Consider the following 26,312-nt stretch of genomic DNA (forward strand, 5'->3'; position numbering starts at 1 on the left):
TCCTTGTTCCTCATCCCGTTGTGGGTCATGCCAAGCACTGCTGTTATTCAGTCACCGAGTCACGTCCAACTCTTCTGGGACCCCATGGACTGCAGCCCACCAGGCTCCTCTGTCCATGGTATTTGCCAGGCAAGATTATTGGAGCAGGTTGCCATTTCCTCCTCCAAGGGATCTTCCTGACCCAGGGATCGAACCCATGTCTCCTGTATGGGCAGGGGGATTCTATACCACTGAGTCACCAGTAAAGTCCCATGCCAAACACAATTCGTCAACACATGTAAAAAAAAAAATTAGAAAGACCTATCAGATCACCCCCATCATCGTGCATTCTGATAGCTTTCTTGAAGGAAAAAGAAAACTCGGGCTTAGTGAGATCAGTGGGTTTGTGCCTGCCCTGCTCTGCACTTTCCATGTACTCTGTAGGCTCGTAGCTGGTTATATCCACAAGAGTCAGAAAAACAAATGCTTTAGTGGTATTCAGCAAACTGTGATCACCAACCTTTTGGTTAAAACCAGCTGGGGAAGCATGTTGCAAATGCAGATTCCATGGATCCACCCCAAAGATACTAAGGGTGGAATACTGAAACGTACATTTTTAAGAAACTTTCTCTTCATGGTTCTCACTCCTCTTTGTCAAAGCATAGCTGAAAACGTTTCTCTTTTATGAAAAGATTTAATAAGTCATCCAAGTCCTTTTCTATCTTCTTAATCCATTTTCTTTTGGTATCTCCAGGACTCTGAGAAAACACACGTACTTTTTTCCAATTCTTTGCAGATAGCTTAAAATGTCCCATTCTGCGATTTGCTTGGGAACAGGGTTTCCCTGGTCTGGAGCGGGCTGGCTGGCCCACTGCTTGCTTCTGAGATAAAGTGTTGCTGGAACAGCCATGCATTTTGTTTGCATAGTGTTTATGGCCGTGTTTACGCTGCAACGGCAGAGGTGAATATCTGCAACAGAGACAAAATGGCCTGGAAAGGCTAAATATTTACTTTCATAAAAAATAGCTCGCCAAATGCTGGTTTACAAGAGTGGCAGCTGTTCAACAAACTCATTTCCCCGTCTTCCTGGGGACATAGCTAGACGACATTTCCCAGCCTCCTTTGCAGTTAGGCATGGTCATGTGACCGAGTTCCAGTAAGGCGATGTGAGAAGAAACTCTGAGTCTGGCCTGGCCCTCAAAAATCTCCCACAGTTGACCCTCTAGGCTGCAGATAAGCCTCACCTTGAACCTAGGATACTACCTGCTAAAGGTGGTAGAGCCTCATGATGGAGTTTGGGTCTTTCTCTCAAGACTTGGAGGCCAGCCCCTCGCTCATTAGGAAAAGCCACTTTGAATTGTACATGAGAGAGAAATGAACCTCAGTTTGAGTCTTTATGCATTATAGTATATTTATTTGTTGCAACAGCCCAATTTAACTTAAACTCAGAGGCACCTTCATTAGGCTACCAGCTGGAGAGAGTTAAACAGTAAGCTGTTTTCCTTATCCAGAATGCCCTTAGCATCTCCAGAAGCACGGATGGGAAGTAAGGACCTCTTCTGTGTATAAGAGAAAGAGAAGGGTGGATGGAGAGGCAGACAAGGGAGTGGTTATGGAAATCAGTTTTGTCCAAAGTGCCTGCTCCCATCCAATGCCACCAGCATAATGAGCTGGTCCTCCCCACTGATGACAGGTAGACACCCTACCATAGACAGGGATGGAGGAGACACGCCCCTCTTTCCAGGAAATAACTATTTCCAGGGGAGTTGGAACAGTCTGGCTTTGGGGTCAGAATCCTATAGAAAGATACAGGAGAAAGACTTTTGAATAAGGTGTGGCTTATTCAAAACTTGGCTCTCAAATCTTTCCTGCAAAAATGAGTTGTGTAGCTTCAGGCAAGCTACCGCCCCTTCCAAGCTATGACTTCCGCATTTAGATGTCCGTATCTTCGAATGTCAGAATCAGGGGCTGCCCTGGTGGTCCAGTGACTGAGACTCCGTGCTCCCAAATCAGAGGCCAATTTCCAACCCTGGTCAGGGAACTACATCCCACATGCTGCAACTAAGATCTGCTGTAGTCAAATATAAATAAAATAAAAGAAAAAGAATGTCCTAATCAGACTGGATTTTAGTTAGGACCAGCTCAGTGGTTTCCAAGGCAAGTCCCAAGAACCCCTGTTATCCTTCAGAGGGGCCTCCCTAATCTTCAACTATGTTGAAGGGATGCACAATTGGTAGATTCTGGACTGCCCACTGATTCAACTAGCACAACACAACTTTTTATTGATAATGGGGTAGTGTCTTGAAGTGAGAACTGATGTATTTCACGCTGCACCCTCTAAGATATGAATAACTTCTTCTTTAAAAGTAGACAGGACATATTCCACCCTTGCCTTAGGCATGAATGATCCCAGCACATGATAGAGAAGAAAGACATGAATTCTTGGCTGATAAGTTAGCAAACTCTAGACCTGTGCTGTCCAGCAGAGTAACTGCTAGCCATAGGTGGCTACTTGAATCTAAGTCAGTTAAATTAAATATTCAAGGACTTCCCTGGTGGCTCAGTGGTTAAGAATCCACCTTGTGACGCACGGGACTGAGGTTTGATCCCTGGTCTGGGAAGACTGCACATGACGGGGCAACTAAGCCCACGACTCCGGAGTCCATGCACCCTAGCGTCCGCCCTACGCACCCTAGCGTCCGCGCTCTGCACCCTAGCGTCTGCGCTATGCACCCTAGCGTCCGCGCTCTGCACCCTAGCGTCCGCGCCACGCACCCTAGAGTCCACGCCACGCACCCTAGAGTCCACGCCACGCACCCTAGCGTCCGCGCTCTGCACCCTAGAGTCCGCGCCACTCACCCTAGAGTCCACGCCACGCACCCTAGAGTCCGCGCTATGCACCCTAGAGTCCGCGTTACGCACCAAGAGAAGCCACCACAATGAGAAGCCTGAGCACCACGAGAGAGTGGCCTCCGCTCGCTGCAGCTAGAGAGGGCCCGCATGCAGCAACACAGACTCGGCGCACCCAAAATAAACAAACAAAATTTAGCAAATTAAATATTCGATTCATTGGATACATCAGTCACATGGAGCTGTGGTTACCACAGTGGACATTTCCACCATAACAAAGTTTTGTTGAACAGCGCTGATCTAAACCCTATATGTACTCACAGTATCCTTGATTACTCAGAATTAGTAACCTCCCTTTTCCAAAGTTTCTCCAGCTGGGGAATATAGTAAAAGTATGGTGTAGGGGGCCAAGACACAGACGGGCACCTGGGAGAGACCCTTTCTTGACACCTCTCTGCTAAGCACCAGGACTACAAGTGGGCACCAGGAAGGGGATGGCAGAAGCTGAGGTCTGAGCAGACGTCTGTGCTTCCACCGCGGAGACCCGGGATGGGCGGGGCGCAAGGCAAGGCCTCTCAGAATTCCCTCGGCTCAAAGGTTACCTATGTATGACAGGTAACCTACATGGTATGTTACACTGTTGGTGTTGTTTAATCGCTAAGCTGTGTCCGACTCTTTGCGACCCCATGGACTATAGCCTGCCAGGCTTCTCTGTCCATGGGATTTCCCAGGCAAGAACACTGGAGTGGGCTGTCATGTCCTTCTCCGGGGACTCAAACCTGGGTATCCCGCATTGAAGGTGGATTCTTTACAGCTGAGCATACAGGGAGGCCCCAATATGATACACAGAATTTTTGAAATGATAAAATTCTAAAATTAAAGAACAGATTAGTAGTTGAGGTTAGAGAAGAGATGGGTGTGGAGGAGTGACTTTCAAAGGGTAACAAGAGGGATTCTTGTGATGATACTGTTCTGTATCTTGACTGTATCAATGTCAATATTCTGGCTGGGATGCTGTGAGGTAGTGTTGCAAGAGGTTACCATTCTGCAGGGAGGGTAAATGGTGAATGAGATCTCTCTGTATTACTTCTTACAACTGCATAAGAATCTACATTTATCTCAAAATAAAAGGTTTTATTTTCAGATGTTTTAAAAGAAAAGAATTTCCTAGGCTCTGTTTTGTGTAGGAGCACTAGATGAGTAATGGATTCATGGTAGTATAAGCAGCCTTGCCTGAAAGACAGCCTTTGTGAGTTTCCCAGAGCCTCTGAAGAGCAGGGATGTAGAATAACTTCTTGTGTCCTGGAGAATTACAGGGAAGACGCAAGTTGTGTGGGAAAGGGTTCTCTTGTTGAATGCAAGGTGGAGGGACTTCAGTAGAAACAAACTTCACTTCCTTCCCGGTGCTGGGCACCATTTGAACACCCTGGAACTTGGATGCAGCCCTGGGCAATGGGGCAGAGGGACCCAGAGCACCTGAAATTTAATTTTTGTGGAAAGTAGGAACTGATCATGTGTGAGAAACTGCCATATACACTGATGTCTGCAGGCTGAGTTTATCTCTACTACGCATTTCTTATGTGTGCCTTCTGTGCCCCAGAAAACAATGAAAGGTTGAGAAATTAGTTAAGCCAGTGATCTATTTCTTGTACCTGAAAGCGTCCTACTGGATACAGTGGGGTTTGAGGTTAACAGGCAGATACAGAAAGTGGTTTCAGGCCCCTCACTGTCATAGATGAAATGGTGGGTGTGTGGAGGTGACAGAATTCTCCGGTTTGGGTCTTGCCACCCCTCCTCAGGGGAGGGACAGTCACAACCCAAGTAAACAACAGAGGGTATGCTCTGAGCGTAAACACAGATGCACTGAGACAACACACGTTCCAGCCTGAAGTCCGGCTACGTTCCGCAGGAGAACGAGCAAACTGAACAGGCAGCGTCACCTTCTCGGTTAAAGCTCGGCATCATCTACACCTCGAGTGATGCCCATTCTATAACCACGCTCTCTGCGTGTAAGAAGATGCCCACGGAACTGGAAGCTCTAACTGCTGTTATCCAAGCATGCTCTCCCTCTGAGTGTTCCTGAATAATTTCTTTAAAGAAATGTATTTATTTGGCTGCAGGCTTTAGTTGTGGCATATGGAATCTTCAGCTGCAGCGTGTGGGATCAAGTGCCCTGACCAGAGGCTGATCCTGGGCACCCTGCCCTGGGAGCGAGCAGCCTTGGCCACTGGATCACCAAGGAAGTCCCCTGAATAATTTCTTCATCAAGTTATTCATGGCCACATTTCTACCACGCTGGATGCCCATCTTTTAGTGAGGAGCTGCATGAATGTCCAGATGCAGAGAACTACGTACCGGGCAAACAAGCCAAAGGAGGCCTCGGGAGGGGCGGATGTGACTCTCCTGTGAGGCCCTTGTGCTGGTACCCCAACAGTGAGCTCCCCCCACGGATATGCCTGAGGCGGTGCTTACTCCACCACTGTGAAAAGTGGTTTGTTCTTCATTTAAAAATAACCAGTCGTGTTCTTTTAGGAGCATATTTGAAAAATAGGGCTCATGGAATTTTCACTTAAAGAAGATTATAAGACTAAAGATTCTCAGAGGCCCTTATCATCTGCTTTAGAGACAGTTCTAGACCTCTGAGCTGCAGGCGGTTAGCACTGAGAAGAGGCTCAGATAAACCGCCCCCCAAAGGCTTCTATGAATCTAGTCTAAGCGCATAGGGAGATTATCAGTCCCTCTCGCTTTCTCTCTCTCTGCACTCCCTTCTCACTCCTTTCCTAATTTAACCCCAGTTCTCTGATCTCCCCGCTTTCCCTATCTCCCTGCTCTCACTGTTGTTCAGTTGCTAAGTCATGTCCGACTCTTTTCGACTCCATGGACTGCTACACGCCAAGCTTCCTGGTCCTTCACCATCTCCTGGAGTTTGCTCAAACTCATGTCCACTGAGTCAGTGAGGCTGTCTAACCATCTCATCTTCTGCTGCCCCCTTCTCCTCTTGCTTTCAATCTTTGCCAGCAACAGGGTCTTTTCCAGTGAGTTGGCTCTTCACAGTAGGTGGCCAAAGTATTGGAGCTTCAGTATCAGTCCTTTCATTGAATATTCAGGGTTGATTTCCTTTAGGATTGACTGGTTTGATCTCCTTGCAGTCCAGGGGACTCTCAAGAGTCTTCTCCAAGACCACAATTGTCTATAATCCTCACCTGCCCTTCTTCTCTGGCCTGAACCCTTAGGCTCCCCCATCAAACTGAAGGCCTTGCGGGCAAGATGCATGCAGAGCTAATGTTTGGGTGGTTCAAGTATGTGAAATGATGGCTCAGAAGTTGGGGTTTCTTCCTGTGCTTTTACCCATCTCTCCAGATAGATGGGAGCAGGTCTCACAGGGCAGGTGCATATTCAGTAAGGGATGAAGGACTCCATCCAAGGAAGAGGAAAGAACTGGTTCTCTCCCCATGGAAACATTCACATCCTGAAGTTGCAGAATTTGATTCTGCCCGCAGTCACAATTGTGGACCTCATGCATAGTATTTTATTTATCTTCAACCCCCAACTTTGGGGTAGGAACAGTAATTCTCTTTTTATAAATAACCAACAGGAGGACAAGAAAGGGGAAGTATATGAGCAGTCTCCTGGCTGGTAAGCTCTCAGCTAGGTGCTGGGTGTGACTGTGTCCCCGGAAGATGCCAGGACGGCCAGTGTACTGGAGGAGGTGGAGGAGCATTCGAGGGGAATGTGATGAGAGCTCGCATTTCTTGAGCATTGTCTGTGTGCTTTGTCTCCTGTCAGCTGGGCTGAGATTCAGTTGAAATTTGAGTTGGAGTGCTTTTCTGATTAACTGTAGTCCCCCCAACACGAGCAGGCACACATGCTCTAATGTCAAGAGGCAAACTTCTACTGGGGACTGAAAATCCAAAACCCCTCCTTGAGGAGGTTGGGTGTACTTTTCCTGCTGAAAGTTGCCCGACAGTGTGACAGTTATCAGGTTGGGAAGGCCACAATTCTGCTCCAGGTCCTGTTGCTGCTTCTGTTTCCAGAGCAACAGCACAGACTTGGGTGAACATAAGAGTTATCAGATTTGGACAGGGTGGCGAGCGGCAGTGTTTGTTGGAGGGATCGGAGTGTGACACAAGAAGCCTGGGCTCCGTGCCTTGCCAGGCTGTCACAATGTACCGCATCCTCCAGGAGCAAACCGCTAACAGCCCAGAATCAACAGCCCCGCTCATATTTCAAGAGGGGCAGAGTAAAGGAGAAAAAGAGACAGCACAGAGACAAAAAAAGACACCAAGGCCTAGGTTTCAGCCTCCAACAACTCCTGTCGAAGCATCCTCAGCCCCGGCCGCAGGACTAGAGGACAACGCTGGGACTCCTGATGTCTCCAGACTCTGCCAAATCTCACCAAAGTAGGAGGCAATTTGTGAAATTTTAATTGCTTCTCATCAGGATACTTCATTATTCTTTATTATTGAGGCTGGCATTTTTTTTTTTTTAAGTACAGGTGTGAAGGGAAGTGTGAGTCAGAGCAAAGTGTTGAAAGTTTCAGAATGCAATCCAGTCTTAGGACTTCCCTGGTGCTCTAGTGGCTAAGAATCAGCCTTCTGATGCAGAGGATGTGGGTTTGATCCCTGGTCAGGGAACTAAGGGAACGTGCCCAACTAGAGAAGCCTGTGCGCTGCAACAGAAGATCTCGCATGCGGCAAATCAATTTTCTAGAAAATTCAATGCAGTGTCTTCTGCTGGACCAAGATCAGAGAAGGAGGTTTGGATATGATTCTGGAGTCAGGTGGAGAGTTAACAGAAGGAATTAAAAAAATGTCCTTGAAGAAATATCATATGATGTTTATGTTTAGATGTTTAGATTCCACATGTCTCTCACATGTGGAATCCAAAAAGAAAAAGGTACAAAAAAACTTACTTACGAAACAGAGACTCGTGGACTTAGAAAATGGACTTACATAGCTGGGGCGAAGGGATATATAAGGAATTTGGCTGCTATATTCAAAATGGAAGACCAACAAGGACCTCCTATATAACACATGGAACTCGATTCAGCGTCCTGCGGCAGCTTCAGTCGGGGGTGTCGGGGGGCGGGGAGGTATTCAGAGAGAATGAACGCATGCATCTGTACGGCCGAGTCCTTTCACTGTTCACCTGGAACCCTCACAACACTGTTAATCGGCCATGTGCTCAGTGGCTTGTCACGTCCGACTCTCTGCAACCCCATGGACTGTAGCCTGCCAGACTCCTCTGTCCGTGGGGATTCTCCAGGCAAGAATACTGGAGTGGGTTGCCATGCCCTCCTCCAGGGGATCTTCTTGACCCAGGAATCGATCGGGGGAGGGGGGTTTCTTCTGCATTGCAGGCAGATTCTTTACCAGTTGAGCTACCAGGGAAGCCCTAATTGGTTATACCCCAATACAAAATAAAAATTTTAAAGTTTGAAAAAAAAATGTCCATGAATCCACCTGGAATCTTAAATGATCACTCAAGGAAGAAAAAAGGGTGAATTCAGAAATGGTTCCAACCTAGTAACGGAAGCAGCAACTTGGACCCCTGAGTTCCTGGCTCATTACGGAAGGTCCTCCAACATCTCTGCCCCGGGTGGGTTTTGTAGATTTGATGGGCAAGAGACCAATCCAAGTGGTCAAAACAGGAAGCAGAGAGACTCAAAACCATGTCCTTGGCATAGACAGTACATTCTTCTCTCTTCTCTTCTGTTTTATAGTCTTTCTTTTCTCATAAGTTCCTTTTGCAGGAGGGATTATAGAGAATCCAGGAGACTCATCCCATATTGGGTAGAGACCAGGCATACAGGAATCCTGGACTTACGTCTTTGTGGTAAAGAATCCAAGAGATGGTGATATCAACTCTCTTCTTCATAGTGAGGGAAGCACACAGCTCTTGGGGCCTCCCAGAATCAAGGGATGCAAATAATTCAACAAATGGTTTAATAGGAATGCTGTCAGAAATAGAATTTCCAATACCATCACTATGGTGACAGCTCATAAAAAAAAAAAAATCTGAATCTAAAAGCTGCCTTAATTTGGCTGCTTTAATAATAAATAGGGCTCCCGGGGCCTGCACTCTGTATTAATTCAGTATTGCCCCTCACTTCCCCCCGGCTCCACCTTCATACCTGCCTGGTTACCAGCACAGCTACTGCCACCTGGGACTCGCCAGGATGTACTTGAGCCCATTTACTTCAAGGGGAGAGGGTCACGCCCTGAATCCCCAAATCCCCAGCCTGCCACCTTTCTCTGTGCCCTTGCTAGCATTCATTAGCCTTTGACTCTGGGTTTACTGGTTGTCCAAAGTAACTTCACAGACAGGACATTGACAGAAATGGCTCCAAGACCCATGTTGTGGTGACTCCAGGGAGACAGTGCTCACAGGGGAGGAGTCTAGAACATCCTGATGGACTGACCCAGGAATGGGCATTCGTGATTTCCTTCTGTTCTAAGGGGAATGAGCAGCCCAATTTTCATCTTAAAAGCTGAATTGTGCTAAGTCTCAAAGGAACCCTGAAACAGACAATATATATGCTCTGCCATTTCTAGGAGAACTGTAATCCAAGCCAGTGTGAAGTCTTCAAGAAGCAAGGCCAAGAAGGGGACTGAGCACCAAGCTGTAAGTGCATGAATGTTGGCCGAGTCTTTGTAGAGACAAGCAAGCATCAGGAGCTACCTGCCCACTGCTGTGGATGGGTGAATCCTGATGCAACCACACAGTAGAACACTGTGCAAGACTATGACACACAAACAGCCAGCGCTCTACGGCTGCTGGTGTAGGAAAAAGGCAATGACTTACTGTTAGCAAAACATCAGGTTCCAAATAAGTGCCATTCCATTTAAAGTGTAATTTATGTGTATATGTACCCAAGAGGGCTGTGCATAACAAAATGCTAATGGCTGTTCATCTCTGGCTGTTTCTTTTTAAAATCTTTATATAATTTTACTGCCTATACCAAAGCTTTATGCAATGAACTTGTATTAATGTTATAATCAGGGGGGGAAAAAAAAAACACACAGAATCCTCAAGCTCTTTTTAGATCAGCCTTTCCAGAATAAAGGGCAGGGAGCAGGTCTCTGTTGGACCAGGCACTGTGGTGGGAGGCAAAATTAAAGGACCATGGGGTCCTTGCCTTCAAGAGGCTTGAAGTCTAAATGAGGGGGAAACGAGAAATAACTACAAAGGCACAAAGCTTTAGGAGATGAGCTTGGATCAAACTCACAAAGATGGTGATGTTGGGTAATATTCAGGAAGGGGACAGGCGTAGTTTGGCGGTGAGAAGGAAGAGACTGCTGAGGTCCGTACCTGAGTGGATGTGACACATACTGAGCTGCTGATCTGCCTTGAGGTCCAGTTACCCCACGTGAGAGTGGGGTTAACAGCAGAAGAGGCGCCACTTGCAGCAACACGGACGGACCTAGAGAGTGTCATACTGAGTGACGCCAGTCAGACAGAGAAGGGGCAACATCGTATGCCATCCCTTATACGTGGATGGACCTAGCGAGTGTCATACTGAGTGACACCAGTCAGACAGAGAAGGAAAAGTATCGTATGCTATCCCATATACGTGGATGGACCTAGAGAGTGTCATACTGAGTGAAGCCAGTCAGACAGAGAAGGGGCAACATCGTATGCCATCCCTTATACGTGGATGGACCTAGAGGGTGTCATACTGAGTGAAGCCAGTCAGACAGAGAAGGGGCAACATCGTATGCCATCCCTTATACGTGGATGGACCTAGCGAGTGTCATACTGAGTGACACCAGTCAGACAGAGAAGGAAAAGTATCGTATGCCATCCCTTATACGTGGATGGACCTAGAGAGTGTCATACTGAGTGAAGCCAGTCAGACAGAGAAGGGGCAACATCGTATGCCATCCCTTATACGTGGATGGACCTAGAGGGTGTCATACTGAGTGAAGCCAGTCAGACAGAGAAGGGGCAACATCGTATGCCATCCCTTATACGTGGATGGACCTAGCGAGTGTCATACTGAGTGACACCAGTCAGACAGAGAAGGAAAAGTATCGTATGCCATCCCTTATACGTGGATGGACCTAGAGAGTGTCATACTGAGTGAAGCCAGTCAGACAGAGAAGGAACAACATCGTATGCCATCCCTTATACGTGGATGGACCTAGAGGGTGTCATACTGAGTGAAGCCAGTCAGACAGAGAAGGGGCAACATCGTATGCCATCCCTTATATGTGGAATCTAAAAAGAAATGATACGAATGAACGTACAAAACAGAAAGAGACTCACAGACTTAGAGAACACATTTATGGTTGCCAGGGGAAAGGATATTGGGAAAGGATAGTTAGGGAGTTTGGGATGGACATGTACATACTGCTATGTTTAAAACGGATAACCAACAAGGTCAATGTTATGTGGCAGCCTGGATAGGAGGGAGTTCAGGGGAGAATGGACATACGTATATATATGACTGAGTCCCTTTGCTGTGCACCTGAAGCCATCACGACACTGTTAACTGGCTATATTGCAGGACAAAGGAAACATTTTTTTATTTTTTTAAGAAAGTAGAAGAGACTCTATGTTAGAGGGTGACTGTGAAGTTTAGATGAGGCAAAGACATGAGGTACCCGCAGGAGGGACATTTAGGAACTGCCGACTACCATTAGGACTTGACTATCATTTTTACCAAGGGCTCGATGGGAAAGTGAGTGTGGGAGCAGCTTTGGGTAGAAGAAACACCACCCTTTCCTATAGCATCTCTTGGATGGGCCCAGGCATCTGCCTTCCGAAAAACATCCTTCCTTTAGCTTAAGTGTTTAAATAAGTTCTTCAATTAAACGGCACTCATTTTCCCATGTGGGAAGTCTGGCCCACACTTCCCAGCAGGATGCAGCTTTTCTTGTAGCGCTTAATCTGCTGGTCCCTTAATCTGTTGATGAAGTCAATCAATGGTGTGCTCCCCTTCTAAGCAAATGATCTGCGCGACTACAATCAAAAGGCACCCTTAATCTGACTCCTTCTCACTCAGCTCTCCCCTAAACCCACATGTCATTTCATTCCTCCTTTCCCCTCCTGAAAGTAATCAGCCTGGTCCAATTTGCTTGTATAAACAAGAGGGCGAGGCGGGGGGACGTCAGTTGGCCATGGCGGTTCTGCTTTTTATACATCCCTCTGCCTTGTTTTCCTGAGACCTTTCAATAGAGGCAGACTTGGAGGAGAGTTATATTAAACAGTTTGACTCCAAACCTAAACAGCCCCTGAAGCATTAGTGGTTCAAAGATCTCCTGGTGCATTTATGAAAAGCCATTGATCTGGGAAAAGGTGTTAGCGGACTTGAAATGCACTAAGAAAACTCCTTTGCTGGCAGGAGGCAGAGTGGTTTTCATTAAGAAACTGCCCTTTATCTCGTCACATTACTGACCTGCCCAGGCCAAGATGGGCTACTTCCCCTTGAACGGAGGCTGCCTCTGGTTAGAAACGCCGATAAGAAAGTGTTCGTTTTTCAGACAGACACAAAGGACAGAAGTGGCTTGCTCTCCTGAGCTTGGACCCCAAACCTCCTTTAAATTCTAAGTTTGGGAACCACCTCTGATGCCTAAAAGCCTTGAAAATACCACGGGTCACTTCTGCAACATCTGGTTCTTAGGAAAAAATACTGTAGAATTCTGGAACTTCAGAGCTCATGGAACTTGAAATAGCACTCAGAATAGGACCCATTCTTTACTTGGGGCCGTGTATGCCGGGGGACCCTTTGTCAGCTTTAGGACACTGTCCTGCCCTTGAGTGCACTCTCAGTCTGTCCGAGTAGCCCGCCAGGCTCCTCTGTCCATGGAATCCTCTCAGCAAGAACACTGGAGTGGGTTGCCCTGTCCTTCTCCTGGGTTCCCAACCCAGTGATCAAACCCTCATCTCTTGCATCTCCTGTATTGGCACGTGGGTTATTTCCCAGCTGAGCCAAAGGGAAGCCCAGTGTAGGTGCCCTCAAATCCCCGTGCTATGACTTATGACTGGGGTGACCCAGGATGAATCCCATCCTGTCTCTGTCATAAGTCCCTCCCCTAGAAATTGGACATTATAACCTTGCAGAGTGTTGCAAAGATTAAATATAGTAATACATGTAAGTGCTTTCTTTGCACAGAGCCTGGCACATAGTTAGCACCCTATAAATGATTACTACTTGTTATTTCTACATTATCATTATTTAGGCAAACTACAGTTTGTAAACAGCATTTCCTGTGTGCACGTGTGCATTTCCCTGGCAAGCGGTCCATACATTCCGCTTTCATTCTTTTCTCTAAAGAGGAAGAACCACTAATCTCACTAGACTAATCCCTTCTTTTAAAATCCTGCCTCGGGGTTTAAAGTGATTTTTCCACATCATGTGGTAAGCCAGATGCAAGGCCACAGCTAAAACCCCAAAACTTTGGACTCACTGTCCAGTGCTTGGCAAAGTTCTGGAAACATTAGCAAAGTAGTCCAGGTCTTCCTCTGCCTTGCAGAGATGTAATCTGTAGATAAATGTGGAATAGGATTCGAGCACATACTGGTGGCCTCGAGGCAGAGGGGGAATGATCAGCGGTCTCGAACTGTGATGTCTGTGGAGTTGCCAAAACACACACGAGTAATCACCAGAAGCAGAGTGAGTGCAAAGCAGACAAAAGATGGGTGGCAGCCACCAGGAAGAGCCTGCCCCACTGCCCAAGTCCTTTCGTATTTCCTGTGCCACAGCCAAGCACACATCCATCCATCCATAAGCTTTATAAAATTCAATGCATGCCTATTTGATGTCGAAAATGAATAATTTTTCATTTCTGAGTGATCGTATCTCCACGCCCAAGGAGACCCAGCCCCCAGAACTTTGAGATGTGCATTCTCTTTTCTTTGACCAGATTAAAACAGGGATCCCCAACTGCCAGGGCTCATGGCGTGTTAGGAACCAGGGAGCACAGCCGTGTGGGGGCGAGCAAGCAGAGCTTCATCTGTATTGACAGCTTCTCCCCATCACTCACGTTACCAGCTGAGCTCCACCTCCGTCAGATCAGCGGCAGCATCTGATTCTCAAAGGAGCGTGACCCCTACTGTGAACTGCGCATGCGAGGGATCTAGGTTGCAAACTCCTTAGGAGAATCTAATACCTGATGATCTGAGGTGGAGCTGAGGCGGTGATGCTAGTGCTGGGGAGCAGCTGCAAATACAGATTACCATTAGCACAATAAGTGTAGCAGGCGTGACTCATCCTGAAACTGTCCCCCTGCCACTCAGTGTGAAAACTGTCTCCCACGAAACTGGTCCCTAGCACTAAAAAGGCTGGGGACCACTGCTTGAAAATACTTTGATATTTCCCTAGTTCTGTGACATTCAGAGCGTGTCTCAGAAGCCCCACCATCAGTGTTACTGGGAAACTTGCCAGAAACACAAGCTTGGGGGACCTCCTTAGGCCCAGCGAATCAGAGACTTAGGCTTGGACCCAGAGACATGTTTGCACAGGGTCTGCAGGGAATTCTTAGGCACATCCGACTTTGAGAACTGCTAATTTTAGTCGCCGGTATGATAGAGAAACCTAGCAAGGAAAGAGGGCTTGCAAAAACCTTCAGAAACCTGAGTCCCTGGAATACTTTTCCTTTGGTATGAAATAAATTGGAACTAGCTTAGTAATCTGGTTTCTCTTGTGTTTTGCAAACAAGAGCTCTTGGAGGGAAGTGGAAAATAAATTTCAAGGCCTTTCATCTCAGTTACAATGACATGTTCATTTTAGCACTGGGTGGGGAGGGAGGGAGGAGAGAAGGGCCAGCGGTTAGGCTTTTGGAGGAAAATACACAATTCCAATGGAATCCACTGTAATTTAGGGGCAATTAGCGTCTGCACATTCTCCATCCACGAGCCTCCATTAATCCAGTTAATCCTTATCTTCTAATCAAAAACAAACATCTTTGAGTGTACTTGGGATCCTTTTAACACTTTCTGCACACCTGGATGGTGTCCTCAGCCTTATAATCCAGAGCTTTTTGAAGCCACTTCAGCTCCTGGAAAGGAGGGAACAACCACCATTGTGGCGGGGTCCTGCCAGCCCCTTAGTGAGCCTGTTCCAGGATGCACCTCTGCCTGGAGCACACATGCTCCGGCTAAACCTGCCCAGTTCCTGCCATCATTCAAGTCAGTCTTGCTGTTTCGGGCAGCCCTCCCTGAGAACTCCTGACTGCCCTTTGGTTAAATTAGGCAAGTGCCTGGATCATATAAATGCCTTCACTAAGGCATTTGGCTGTTTCCAAAGGCCTTACCCTGTGGCTGTTTCATTTGATCCTGCAAACCACCATAATGTCATTACCATTCTCCACTTCCCCACCCACACCCACTCCCTGCAGTTTACAGATGGGGGCCACTGAGGTTTCCAAGGGTTACATGACCCATCAAACTCCCACAGTTAGTAACTGGATGACAAGGTAGGTTCAAACCCAGGTCTCCTGATCTGCAGATGAAGATCTTCCTGCTATAGAACACTGTGTCTTTCTGACCACCCACCTAAATCCATAAAGCTAATGAATTATACAGTCATTCTTTCACTCTGTTTATGTCTTTGGAATGTCTTTGTATCTATGAACATCAGGGTATCTTCCTTCATTTAAAAGCCCTTAAGGAGAAGAAGATGTCATATATGTGTAACTGGGGCTCAAATAATAATGTAAAACGCTTCTACCTATTCAAAATGTTTGCATTAATCTTATCCTGTCTACAAAATAGCCCAATGAATTAAGTAGGATGAGTAATATTATACCTATTTTAATGGTAAGAAAAACAAAGTTTGGTCAATAAAAGCAACTTACTGACTCAGAAGTAGAAAGTAGCATCGATGGGAAGAGAATGCTGATTTTCGATTTCTGGGGCTGTGTTTATCTACTGGATGTGTGGTTTTGAATTTGTGTTCCTGAGAGCCCTAGGGTTCCTATGTGCTGCCTCAGGAACTTCTGGGGAAGTCACAGAGAGGCAGGGCTTTGGGTATTGTGCAAAGTAAAAACCATGAAAGTGTTAGTCATTCAACTGTGTCTAACTCTTTGCGACCCAATGGACTATAGCCCGCTAGGCTCCTCTGTCCATTCGATTTTCTGGGCAAGAATATGTGAGTTGGTAGCCATTCCCTTCTCCGGGGGATCTTCCCAACTTAAGGATCGAACCCAGGTATCCTGTGTTGCTGGCATATTCTTTACCATCTGAGCCACCAGGCAACTCTCACTGGGCATAGCACTTGAGAGTTAACTTAGAATACTCCTTCCCTTAAAAAGCAGCTGGGAACCACTGGCAGTTTCTCCTTTCCAATATAGTAGCTGTGAGGTGCAGACAGCAGCGTCAGGATAATACAGTGGCAGGTGGCCTTGATCAGTCCCCAGATCCTTGCAGGCACTTTGTCCTGGCCTGCTCTCCATGTAGGCAGTGAAAACTTACCCTGTCCTCAGAGGGGAAGCCACCTATGTGCCTTTCCTACTCGGTTAGTTAACTCAGCAATATTTGTTGAGCAGCCACTATGCACTTACTTCTGTGCTGAGACATTCTAGTCTGAGAAAAATACGGGATGATTCCACCTCTGCCTTCATGTAGCAACATATCAATAAGCAGTTCTGAGTCACAATAAGAGCCACGAAGGAAAGATCTGTCTGCTGCAGGAAAGAGGGACAAGGAGGGGTCTCATCCCACTGGGGGGTAAGGAGTTCCACTCCTTGGAGGTAGCACTGAAGCTCGGTTTTCAGCAAGGTGGAGAGGGAGGACACTGCTGTCACATGAACAGGGTTGTCTAGACAATACGAAGCGACAAGTGTGCTGGCTTGTTTGGGGACTCGCAAAGAGATGAGGCTGGCTGACCCCACGAGCAGGACCAGAAGAGTGGGGCTTGGAATTGACTCAAAGTGGCAGCCACTGCAGAGATTTATGTATGGAGTGTCACAATGAGTGGGCACATTTTCAAAGATGATTTGGCTACTGCCCGGAGAACCAAAACTGGGGTCGGTCAAGAGTAGAAGGGAAGACATCTGGGAGGAGGTTACTATAAGGTGGTTTTCCTTTATTTGTGACCGAACCAGCCCAATTTCTGATTATGTAACATATAACGTTCTTGAGTTCAGCGCAAGTTATCAGAAAGGAAATTCACCATCACAGCATCAAGGGTGCCCTTGAGGGACTTTATAATTTAAGGTGGAATAGAGAGCAGACAACAGGAAGTATAGAAGAGCAATAGTGGTGAAGAGAGTAAGAGTTCTACCCTGGGTGGAGGTGGCAGGATTCCCGTCCGCGCCACCACGACTTAGCTGTGGAAGGTGGGACCGGCGATTGAACTGCATCACCCCCACCTGAGGCCTCGTTTTTCCTATCTGTGACAAGGGCCTAAAACCCAACCTCAGCACATTATTAGGAAGCCCAATTAATAATATAAGTGCACGTGCTCTGTAAACAGCAAAGCATTATTCAAACACAGGATGTCATTACCATTAACCATGTCAATATATAAAGTAATTATAATTACAGTTCGGAGTAAATATGGAATAACATTTTTATCCTGGATTGTGCCCTGAAAGTAAATTACCAGAAAGTAAGAACTTTGTGTCCTTAGATTAGTTATGTGTCACTGGATTTCATTAATCTACTTTATTTTTTCAAATGCTGAAAGTGAAAGTGAAGTCGCTCAGTCACGTCCGACTCTTTGTGACCCCGTGGACTGTAGTCCACCAGGTTCCTCCATCCGTGGGATTTTCCAGGCAAGAATACTGGAGCGGGTTGCCATTTCCTTCTCCAAGGGATCTTCCCGACCCAGGAATTGAACCTGGGTCTCCCTCATTGTAGGCAGACACATTACTGTTTGAGCTACCAGGGAAGAAATTTGTACAATTACTGAATAAAATAATTTTATTCTTTCAAAGTATCAAATTGACTCAGAATTATAATCACATTTTTTCATACATTCCCCACGCTTTAGTCATTTACTTATCAAAGTCACATTTTTTACCATCAGTGTGTAAATATTAACTCGATATTTTATTGAATGTGAATTGATATATATTCCTGTTTTTAAAAGAAATTTTAGCCTAAAGAATACTACCTATGAAATCACAGGGTTGCTAATGCTAGTTATACTTTTTTTCTAATTTGCACTAAAATAGTTGGAGGACGGGACTTCCCTGGGTGTCCAGTGGTTAAGACTCAGCAATTCCAATGTAGGGGGTGCAGGTTCAATCCCTGGTTGGGGAACTAAGATCCAACATGTCGTATGGTGTGACCAAAAAGTGAAAATTAAAAAAAAAAAAGGTTGTATAACTGTTAACATACGAATAATCTAAACTATCTAATAGGATCTCACATAACACCCTCCCTGCTTCCCCCTTCCCCTGTAAATGCTATATTAGGAAACAATAGCTTATACCATTCATATCCCTGGGAGCTTTTTCACTGTCAAAATTAACGAGGCCTTCCACTGGCCTAGTGGTTCTTAACATTAACATCACCTGGAGAACTTTAGAAATTCTTGATATCCAGCTGGGCTGCAGATCAATTAAATCATCTCCAGGCATGGGATTCAAGCCTTGGTATTGTTCAAAGGTCCCCAGGATGATCGTTATATGAACCCAGGTTGAGAAGCACGGACCCAGATTCCTGGATACTTTCCAGGACTGCCTAGGACTCCTAAGATCAGACAGACACTGAGGACAGATAGGGAGAGCCTGCAATAGTGGAGTCAACCCAGTAACAAGGGAGCCATCTGGATAAGCAGCAATGGCTGTGCTGTAGTTACTAGCAATACAGAGGTAACATTAATTGAAGGCTGACGCTGCAGCACTTTGACTACCTGATGTGAAAAAGCAGGCTCATAGGAAAAGACCCTGATGCTGGGAAAGACTGAAGGCAAAAAGAGAAGGCAGCAGCAGAGGATGAGATGGTTATATAACATCAGCGACTCAATGGACATGAACTTGAGCAAACTCTGGGAGACAGTGGAGGACAGAGGAGCCTGGCTTGCTGCAGTCCACGGGGTCACAAAGAGGCAGACATGACGTAAGGACTGAACAGCAACAAAGAAAACTATGTCAGTTACTCTTCTGAGTACTTTATAAGAATTAGTTCTTTTAATCCTCATAGCAACACTGCAAAGGCAGCACCATACTGATCTACTTCCCAGATGAGGCATCCAAGGTCCAGAGACGTGTAGTAACTTGTCCAAGATCACACAGTAGGTATGTGGTAGAGCTGGAATGGAAGGTTCCTTGAAGGCACGCCTCAATTTTCCATCCTTTTTTGGCTTCCTATTGAAACATGTACCTTAGCGCCTGGAATCCTATTATATAAATGCCAGGATCTCTTTTCTCTGTGCCATTTTATTAGACTTATTTCCCCTAACTTTACGGAAGAGCACAATTTATCGATGTGAAAATAAAGAACTGTAGACAGTGTACTATTTCTCGTGTCTTATAATCCCAACTACATGTGTAGTCTTGTGAAAGTCCCATAACTTCTCTTGGACATGGCTTTCCTCATGTGAGTTGCAGAAATAAACACTTCTGCCTTGTAGCCATTAATGCTGGAAGAAGGCGAGGCATGCCAAGTGTTGGATCCCCAGGGCTCCTTGCCCTGGAGGAAGCTCCTCCCAGGAGTTGAGGTGGGAAACGAAGGATGGCTTCCAGCAGCCCCAGAAGTCGCTTTGCTCCTTTGTAGGATCCAGTTACACCCAACAGCCTTAGGTCTGAATGAACTTGACTACATCAGCACACCCACAGGATCTTTGAGTCTAGCTAGCTTGGTTTTGAAAGTCCAGCCACAGGCAGGTGAGACGAGCCTGCTGTTTTCTGAAAGAGAGATGAAGACCCCTCCCTTCAGTAAGCAGCAGAGTTCACTTCACAGATGAAAAATCGACAGTGAAATCGGATGTTTTCAGGCTCAAAACAAAGCAGCGGAAAGTCTACTTAACCCTCTCCCTCCATAAAGGACATCGAAACACACAGTGTTTAATTTCCAAATTTGGCAACGTTCTTTTTAAGGCAAATGTTAAGTGGGGATTAGAGGCACACTGGGCTATGTAACTCTATCCTCAGCCCTTTCATTGTTAATAGCAGTGTTTTTTCTGGTGGCATTTGTGTAGAGATGTAGGAAAAACCAAAGTCTTATGTAAATGAGAATTGACACACACTGATACACCAAGCGCCAGACCTGAGGTCTTAATTACACAAGAGTCTAGATGTCAGAGTGAATGTGGCTTATTGACATGCAGAGGTTTCACTCAGTCTTGAGCTGGGCGACCTTCATCCAGGAGCAGGGAGAAAAGTGTGGTTTCCCATTACTCAGGGCCACACTCACAAACGGTGAAGGGCTGAGGCCATGCCTAGGAGCTTTTCTGGGTGGAATATACCCTTACACCCGAGAGCCACACCTGCTTGTGGCGGTTACAAGCAAAGCAAGGAATTCTCAGTTGTTTCCAGCTGTGCTCTACGATGCTGCTAACTGGCTGAGGGTTCCTAACAGCCAAAGCATATAATGGCATCTCCTCCGGCCCCCTCGCCCTCTTAGCCTGTCTCCCCCTTTCATAGCAGCCATGGCATCTGAACAGGGCCATGGACATGCCTTCATTTCAGCAACGAACGCTCCTGTGAGACTCATAAGAGCGTCAGTAGGCTTCCCCAGTGGCTCAGTGGTAAATAATCTGCCTGTAATGTAGGAGACGGAAGAGATGTGGATTTGATCCCTGGGTTGGGAAGATCCTGTGGAGAAGGAAATGGTAACCCACTCCAGTATTCCTGCCTGGGAAATCCCATGGATAGAAGAGCCTGGTAGGTTACAGTCCATGACATCGCAAAGAGTTGGACATGACTGAGCATGCACACGCAGGCACGTTTTAGGAATATGAAACCTGCAAAGTCAATAAGTGATGAGCATGTATGTTGCTGAAGATGAGGTCGCCGGGGGCAGCGCACTCACACAAGTTGTTCCCGTGAACGAGAATCTAGTGAGGCTTATACCTCCCGGCCACGGCTCTTTTCACGAGCTGACATTACGGCCGTCGTCCCAGGGGGTACAGGCTGTGTTTGTTAGAGAGAAGACCACATTCAGGCTTGGGCATAACCAAACAGTTCTCAGTGGTTAGTGTCTTGGCCTTGAAATGGAAAAACAATACACCTTTTACCTCTGCCGTGCTAATTAAAATGTCAGGATGGAGCCCCAGCACTGATGCGACGCATGACATGAGGAGGTCCCATGTAATCCGACATGTTCTACGTGCACATCAAAGCCCCGTCAGGGATAACGGAGAGGGACAGTCTGTGCATTTGCGCTGCAGGCTGACACATAACTCTGTCTGGCTTCATTCACAGGCCCTCGCCCACCGGGAAATTAAGCCATCAGGCCGCCAGGTGAGAGGGACACAGCAGACCCTGACCGGAGGCCCGGGATGCAGAGGAAGTCACGACAGATCCGCCTGCTCAGGGAAGAAGAGTTTTCAGACCGCTGCCGCACCGTGACCTCATCCTCCTGTGGGCTTTGGGGGCAAGTGCTCTCCCAGTCACTGATATGGCACTGGGTCATTTATGATGGCCTTATGACACTGTTTTTCACTATTGTGTTTACACTCTTGTTAAACAACTTTGTGTAATCGTCTCTTCTCACTCCAAATAAACCTTAGCCCCTGGAAGGCAAAAAGGAGCTCGTGTCTGTCCTAGCAAGTTTCTCCAGCGCTTCTGTGAAGGGGAACCATTTGTTTTGTTTTGGTTTGGTTTTTGCAATCTATCACACACCCAAACTTTTCCAGACTACAATAAAAATGAAGTATTAGAAAAATAAACATGGGCACGGAGGGCTCAGCAGTGTCAAATTCTTGTAAATATGTCTAAATGCTTAGGCTTCATTTCTGTACGCATCCTATTTCCGACTAGTAACCCAGTTTGCCAACTGGTTCACATCTGTGGACCAGACTTCAAGTAGCGCTAAACCAGGAAACCCTGGACTGCTTGGAACAAGGTGGTACATCCGATATATCTCAGAATGTAACAGCTGATTGAACGTGGATGTATGTATATCACATATATAAATATATTATCTATATACATATATGATACAATCATACTAATACAGCCATATGCAAATACAGTCAAATTATCCTTTACGCCCTATACATACTAAAGATAGGACTACAAGATGGAGAGCCGTACCTCAGAAAAAGAAAGCATAAGTGGAAGAGCCACTTGATGGAAAAGCGCGTTTGAAAGGGGAATTATGGCTGAGCAGTGTCTGCCCTGCGCTGTGCTCTACACTCTCTTCTCCCAAGTTCTCTATGGATGATGTGCATTCACCTCGCACTCAAGGGGCAGTGATGCTCACTGAAGATAAGTGACTCACCAAGGTCAGCTCTATAGGGATGGAAATTGGATTCAAACGCACGACTGTCTGTCTCCACAGTCTGTGTTCTTTCCGTGGTGATGTCATGGATTATATCACAGAGGGTACCAAGAGGATGGATGCTGTCCCACCACCACCTCCAAGCAAAGGGGGCTTTAAAATAGTCACCGATGGGCTGGCCTCGGCAGGTTTCAAGTGAGAGTGAGTCTACTGTTGGGCTTCCAGGACATTTACTTCTTCCCAAGACCCCTTCTTCCTCTAGAGATTGAAGCATCAAGATACGACGGCTGAATATGGATGGACCTAGAGACTGTCATGCTGAGTGAAGTAAGTCAGAGAAGAAGAAATATCATGACATCCCTTATAAATAGAATCTAAAAAGAAAGGATACACATGAACTTATTTACAAAATAAGAAACAGACTCACAGACTGAATGAACTTATGCTTGCCAGGGGGGAAGAACTGGGGGAAGAGAATGTTAGGGAGTTTGGGATCGATGTGTACACACTGCCATGTTTAAAACGGACAACCATCAAGGTCTTACTGTGCAGCACAGGGAACCCTGCTCAATGTTATGTGGCAGCCTGGATGGGAGGGGAGTTTGGGGGAGAATGGATACACGTAAATGTATGGCTGAGTCCCTTTTCTGTCCACTGAAAGGACCACAACACAGTTAATCAGCTATCAGTTCAGTTCAGTCGCTCACTCCTGTCTGACTCTTTGCGACCCCATGAATCACAGCATGCCAGGCCTCCCTGTCCATCACCAACTCCTGGAGTTCACCCAGACTCACGTCCATTGAGTTGGTGATGCCATCCAGCCATCTTATCCTCTGTCGTCCCCTTCTCCTCCTGCCCCAAATCCCTCCCAGCATCAGAGTCTTTACCAATGAGTCAACTCTTTGCATGAGGTGCCAAAGTACTGGAGTTTCAGCTTTAGCATCATTCCTTCCAAAGAAATCCCAGGGCTGATCTCCTTCAGAATGGACTGGTTGGATCTCCTTGCAGTCCAAGGGACTCTCAAGAGTCTTCTCCAACACCACAGTTCAAAAGCATCAATTCTTCGGTGCTCAGCCTTCTTCACAGTCCAACTCTCACATCCGTACATGACCACTGGAAAAACCATAGCCTTGACTAGACGAACCTTTGTTGGCAAAGTAATGTCTCTGCTTTTCAATATGCTATCTATGTTGGTCATAACTTTCCTTCCAAGGAGTAAGCATCTTTTAATTTCATGGCTGCAATCACCATCAACAGTGATTTTGGAGCCCAAAAAAATAAAGTCTGACACTGTTTCCACTGTTTCCCCATCTATTTCCCATGAAGTGATGGGACCGGATGCCATGATCTTCGTTTTCTGAATGTTGAGCTTTAAGCCAACTTTTTACTCTCCACTTTCACTTTCATCAAGAGGCTTTTGAGTTCTTCTTCACTTTCTGCCATAAGGGTGGTGTCATCTGCATATCTGAGGTTATTGATATTTCTCCCGGCAATCTTGATTCCAGCTTGTGTTTCTTCCAGTCCAGCATTTCTCATGATGTACTCTGTATATACGTTAAATAAGCAGGGTGACAATATACAGCCTTAACATACTCCTTTTCCTATTTGGAACCAGTCTGTTGTTCCATGTCCAGTTCTAACTGTTGCTTTCTGACCTGCATACAAATTTCTCAAGAGGTAGATCAGGTGGTCTGGTATTCCCATCTCTTTCAGAATTTTCCACAGTTTATTGTGATCCACACAGTCAAAGGCTTTGGCATAGTCAATAAAGCAGAAATAGATGTTTTTCTGGAATTCTATTGCTTTTTCCATGATCCAGCGGATGTTGGCAATTTGATCTCTGTAATGTGAAGTCAAGTGGGCCTTAGAAAGCATCACTACGAACAAAGCTAGTGGAGGTGATGGAATTCCAGTTGAGCTATTTCAAATCCTGAAAGATGATGCTGTGAAAGTGCTGCACTCAATATGCCCGCAAATTTGGAAAACTCAGCAGTGGCCACAGGACTGGAAAAGGTCAGTTTTCATTCCAACCCCAAAGAAAGGCAATGCCAAAGAATGCTCAAACTACCGCACAATTGCACTCATCTCACACGCTAGTAATCAGCTATACTCCAATATAAAAATACAAAGTTTAAAAAAAAAATACAAATTTTAAAATGTTTAGAAAAAGATATGATGACTAAGACGTGTTACAGCCACCTAAGACCCAATTAAGGGCCAATGCTCGGAGAAGGCAATGGCACCCCATTTCAGTACTCTTGCCTGGAAAATCCCATGGACGGAGGAGCCTGGAAGGCTGCAGTCCATGGGGTCACTAAGGGTCTGGCACGACTGAGCGATTTCACTTTCACTTTTCACTTTCATGCATTGGAGAAGGAAATGGCAACCCACTCCAGTGTTCTTGCCTGGAGAATCCCAGGGATGGCAGAGCCTGGTGGGCTGCCATCTATGGGGTCGCACAGAGTCGGACATGACTGAAGTGACTTAGCAATAGCAGTAGCAGCTCTAAGTAGGACAAAGCAGCAAGAGAGCCAGAGAGGCATGACAACCTCCTGCATCTGGGGTGCATGCGTGCGTGCCAAGCTGCTAAGTCTGACACTTTGGGAGCCCATGGACTGCAGCTCACCAGGCTCTTCTGTCCAAGAATACTGGAGTAGGTTGCCACGTCCTCCTCCAGGGGATCTTCCGGACCCGGGGATCAAACCCACATCTCCTGCGTTGCAGGTGGATTCTTTACCGCTGAGTCACAGGGGAAGCCGTCTGCATCTGGGTTGTCTCCCACCAAAGACTCAACATGTGAGCTACTTATTAATCCATTCCTTATACAACTAATTCCAGTGGGGCTTTTCCACTGCAGTCCTGGACCCCTGTCTCATGCAGCCTTTTAAAACGACAACAGGACACTGAGCTTCACACTGTCCCTTTTTTAAAAAAGCCGATGTTTGCTCCGCACTGTTGGGCCAGAATTTGAAAAGAAACCATCATCTAATTTATGGCAGAAACATACATTTTTCAAACCACCCTTTGAAATGAAATGTAGTTGCCTTGAAGGCATCATAAAAAGTTTAACTTGGGAATTAAAAAAAAAACAAAAACAAAAACAAAAAAGAAATGAAAGAAAACCCACAACAAGTAACATAATGCTTTCTGACTACATCCAGGGTTTCGTTTAACTTCCAGGACACAGTGCATCAAGGCATATATAATCATAGCCCTTCAGCTCCGTTTAGGAATTCCCCTGCTCTTTCCTGCATGTTTACACAACTTTAATGCTTTTCTATATTGGCTCAATAAAGCATTTTTCTATTGAGATGGCATTGCTCATCTGTATTTATCCCACAGTGAGGAGGCTGAGCTCTCTGAGCAGTCCATTTTGGTAACTGCAGAGCTAATAAATTGTGAATAAACAGCTCAAATATTTCTCAGGAAATAAAACTGGAAAGCAGAGGCCTTTGCTTCAACTACCTAAGACAGTCTTGCATATTTAGAGATTAAGGCTGAGGTGAGGCTTTCTTCTTTCAGCTGAACCTCATCCCCCCTGCCCTTGACAACTTAATTTCCTGTCTTCTTTGGGAGACGGACGGATGAATACTTAGTGTAGAACATGATTGTGATTAAGCTTCCAAATGTATCTTCATCTGGATTCCAGCTGGTGAGGCATCTCAATTACTCCTCCATCCCCCATGGAACTGTCTTATTGATGTAGCAAACTTTGCATGATGGCACTGGATTAAAAATCTCCCAGGACTCCCCAAAACTTCTGACCTGAATCAATTATCCCTTAATAAAGAGAAAAAGGAGGTCTTGTGCATACACTGTGACCTGAAGAATCCCACCAATAGGCATCACTTGCTGACTAGCCACCTTCAAAGAATGAGAATGTGTCTTACAGGCAAGCTCTTTTCTCTGACTTTCCACCTTTGCAAATGATGATCGATGCCTTAATGTGAGGCTGATAAACTGATGGCGGTGGTGATTAATAGGTGTACTGTCAATACAACACAAAGAGGGCTGCAAAACCTTCAGTTGCCCAGAATTTCTTTCCTGAACCAATATTTCATATTCGTCACTCTTTCCATGATTCCTGATAGCATTATGCCCGAACTGAATTACAGAAGTACGGTATCATTCTCTGAATCTGTTCT

The 26,312-nt window shown here is 46.1% G+C and overlaps 1 protein-coding gene and 1 long non-coding RNA gene across 4 annotated transcripts in view; one reads left to right on the forward strand and one right to left on the reverse strand.

Moving 5' to 3' along the window:
* Window positions 1-21,605, forward strand: part of LOC139177971 (uncharacterized) — a 28,195-nt gene extending 6,590 nt beyond the window's left edge. Inside the window, exons 2-3 of the long non-coding RNA XR_011562379.1 lie at window positions 9,384-9,453; window positions 21,147-21,605. This is a non-coding gene — a long non-coding RNA (uncharacterized lncRNA). The remainder of the gene's footprint in view (window positions 1-9,383; window positions 9,454-21,146) is intronic.
* Window positions 1-26,312, reverse strand: part of SLIT3 (slit guidance ligand 3) — a 723,070-nt gene that overhangs the window by 393,704 nt on the left and 303,054 nt on the right. The gene's annotated exons all lie outside the window — the stretch shown is intronic.

The sequence above is a fragment of the Bos indicus genome, chromosome 20, assembly GCF_029378745.1.
Source record: "Bos indicus isolate NIAB-ARS_2022 breed Sahiwal x Tharparkar chromosome 20, NIAB-ARS_B.indTharparkar_mat_pri_1.0, whole genome shotgun sequence".
Taxonomy (NCBI): Eukaryota; Metazoa; Chordata; class Mammalia; order Artiodactyla; family Bovidae; genus Bos; species Bos indicus.